Source organism: Dipodomys ordii, unplaced genomic scaffold (genome assembly GCF_000151885.1).
Source record: "Dipodomys ordii isolate 6190 unplaced genomic scaffold, Dord_2.0 Scaffold45, whole genome shotgun sequence".
Classification (NCBI taxonomy): Eukaryota; Metazoa; Chordata; class Mammalia; order Rodentia; family Heteromyidae; genus Dipodomys; species Dipodomys ordii.
In genome coordinates this window covers 8,055,436-8,058,938 of record NW_012267261.1, presented here as the reverse complement: position 1 = coordinate 8,058,938, position 3,503 = coordinate 8,055,436, and the positions used below count along the sequence as shown (strand labels likewise).

The window sequence follows — 3,503 nt, the reverse complement described above, 5'->3', positions numbered from 1 at the left end:
GTTCAAAGCCAGCCCAGGCAGGAAAGCCTCTGTGAGACTCTTCTCTCCAATTATTCACTCAAAAGCTGGAAGTGTCTCCAAGTGTTAGAGCACTAGCCTGGAGCAAAAGAGCTCAGAGTCAGCACCCAGGCCCAAAGTTCTAGCCCCACCGACGAAAAAAGATTAAACAGCAGCAACAACAAAAAGGCAATTTAAGGGCTGGGAAGGTGGCTCAGTGGTAGAGCGCTTGCCTTGCATGCCTGAGGCCCTGGGTTCGATTCCTCAGCACCACATAAACAAAGAGAAAAAAGCTGGAAGTGGCACTGTGGCTCAAGTGGTAGAGTGCTAGCCTTGAGCTGAAGAGCTGATGGACAGCGCCAAGGCCCAGAGTTCAGGCCCCACGACCGGACCCAAAAAAAAACATTTTTTTTAAAAAAGGAGGATTAGTGAAAAATCTTGGCTAGTATCAGAGTCTATCAGTTTTATTCATTCATTCAGTTTCATTCATTTATACTTAATAGACAAGTAAAAGACTGAGTAATACTTTTTTTTTTTTCAATTTTTTTTTTTTTTGATCCGGTCATGGAACTCTGGGCCTGGGCGCTGTCCCTCAGCTCTTCAGCTCAAGACTAGTGCTCTACCACTTGAGCCACAGCGCCACTTCCGGCTTTTTTCTTTTTGTTTATGTGGTACTGAGTAATCGAATGCAGGGCCTCAGGCATGCAAGGCAAGTGCTCTACCACTAAGCCACCTTCCCAGCCCAAGACTGAGTAATACTTAGGGAGCAAACCAACTGGATATTTTGAAAGATGTGTAATTTCTCAGGTGGACTTGCCTTGCCCTACCCTACCCTGCCTTGTTCATTTGAGACTGGTCAGGTCTACAAAATATGAGTGGAAGAGCTGGTTAATTGAGCCAATGTGAAGATTCTACTCCAGTTAGCCAGTAAGGTCCTCCAAAAGTGATCTTCCTCCATACTAGCAGCCATCTGCTGCTATGGTTAGTGCTATGGTTAGTGCTGTTCATCACAAAGGATTGGTCTTCCAAATGCCACATGTTTTGTCTCACATGCAGAAGCTAGATCTAAAATACTCTGGACATGATAAATTATACAGGACTCTAGACATTCACACACAGTGAGACCAAAGAAGGATATTCTTGAAAGAAACACAAAGGCTCAATGCTTATGTGCATCTGATCATATTGAAATGAACTCCAGGAAATGGAAACAAGGGTTTTTTTTTGTTGGTGTTGCCGTTTTTTCTTTTATTTTTGTTCTGTTTGTTCTCCTTATACTTGGGAGGCCCAGAAATGGAGGGACAAAGAATAAACAAATGCATCAATGATACTCCCTGGATGCTATGTTGAAAATGAACTATACAACCTGTGGGTGAGAAGAAAAAACTTCAAGAGAGCAAGTGAAGGGGTGACATTGTCCAAAAAGAACTGTACTCTTTTAACCTGACTTAGGTTAACGGTAACCCCTGTATACATCACCTTTATAATATCAAACAAAAAGAAATTGGTCCTCACTGCTTCCAGACAAGTTTCCCAGAAACACCAATTTTCCTTTCCCTTCCCCCCAAAAAGGTAGGGCTGTAGTTGGCCTTAGACAAGGGAGGCTGGTCTGTTTTAGGGTTTGTCTTAAGTTCTTAGTTGTCAGGAGGAGCAAAGACAGACTCTTGCAGTCGGAGTTTGCTCAGGCCATGTCTTCCTTTTGGCTCTCATGCATTCCATGGCCACGGGGTGAGCATGGGACCAATTGAGCCACCCTAATGCACAGGCATTAGGGCATTTAATGTACACACATAATATTTAATCCATTCCATTAATATCCCTGTATCCAGTCTCAATTTCTTGGTCTCTGTTACCTCCACGACAGGGAGCATTGGAGAAAGCATCAAGTCTAACAAGGGTGGAAGTTGTATTCATAGGATTTATCATTGAATTTTGAGTCTACCCAGGGGATCAGTTGTGAGGCCTCAATCAAGGGTCTCAGAGCCAAGATGGTCACTTTAATTTACTTGTAACTTACAGGAACCAGGACCACCCCTCTAGAAGGTTTTAGGGTTGGAGTGTAGGACTATAGGCCATTGTTCCTTCTCATAGGAAGCTGGAGCGACCTTGACTCAGGTGTAATGATTCCAGCCTTGTTCCACTGCTCAAACAGTTGTCTTGGTCGTGAGCAGGACATTTCATCTTTCCCAGGTGGCATGGAGTTTATCTTCCTTCTAGGCTTTTATCAGGACATCAGTTTCCAGGTCAGTGAAGATGAAGTGGAAACTCGAGAAGGAGAGAATTATTCAGGTTCTGGTGGCTCACACCTGTAATCCTAATTACTCAGGAGGCTGAAATCTGAGGTTTGAGGTTCAAAGCCAGCCCAGGCAGGAAAGTCCAGGAAACTATTTTCAATTGACCACCAAAAAGCCAGAAGTGAAACTGTGGTTTAAGTGACTGAGTACTAGCTTTGAGCAAAAGAAGTTCAGGGACAGTGCCCAAGCCCTGAGTCCAAGCCCTAGGACTGGTACATGCATGCATGCACACACCTCCCAACCCAAGAAAGTATAGGAGAGACCCAGCAGTTGCCAATCCTGGCAACTTTCCAAGACTTGAATTTTAAGCTCCTTGATCTTTTCTTTTGATATTGATAAACCCTTGTTAACAGCAGGTTTGAGCTGATCAATTAAGATACCAACCATGGTCAGGTGGTTCCCATCTATAGATAACATTTGAAATAAAATAAAATACATAGGAAGAAAAGCAACCTTAAAACTTTTTCTGTGAAATAATAATTAAGCACATTGGTCAAGACCTGCACATTGTAAGCAACCAAATTTCAAGACCTTGTCAGCATTTGAGTTTAAAACTGACCTTTTTACCCTTTGGCTTGAGCTAGTTAATTCCTGAATATCTATATTTGGTTAAATCTGATAATTGTCTTTATAAAATTTTTCATGAAGTACTTGTACAAAAACATTACAATTCCAGAAGTCAGGGTATGCATCTTGATTAATGTCATCTCTTCTGCTGTTTGTATACTGCCATTGTGTGTATACTGGTCCTGGGGCTTGAACTCAGCACCTGAACACTGGCTGAGATTCTTTTTTTTTTTTTCTCAAGGCTACCACTCTACCACTTGAACAACAGCACATATGGCTTTTTTTTTTCTGAGTAGTTAATTGGAGATAAGAGTCTCATGGACTTTCCTACCTGGCTGTGAACAAGGATCCTCAGATCTCAGCCTCCTGAACCACCAATAACTGCCCGATAGCCATCTTTTTAAATTAGTAACTTTCATTAAAAATACCATGACTCTGAAGATGCTTTCACACATACAAACACACGCATATAATGAGTTTTAGTTTAGACATGCAAAGTGAGATTAGAAAGTGGGCTCAAAACTGAAAATTGGGGTTAACCCTACCCCTGGCCAGGGTTTCCTGTCCCTGCCCACCAGTCCCTGCCAACATGCGCTACTCACCTTCTACCTTGGGGAGGAGGAGGAGGAGGAGGAGGAGGAGGAG

General features: G+C 42.8%; 1 pseudogene; it reads left to right on the top strand.

Annotated features, from left to right (window-relative positions):
* Window positions 1-2,192: 2,192 nt before the first annotated feature.
* The window catches only part of LOC105987894, a 2,048-nt pseudogene continuing 737 nt past the window's right edge, over window positions 2,193-3,503 (top strand).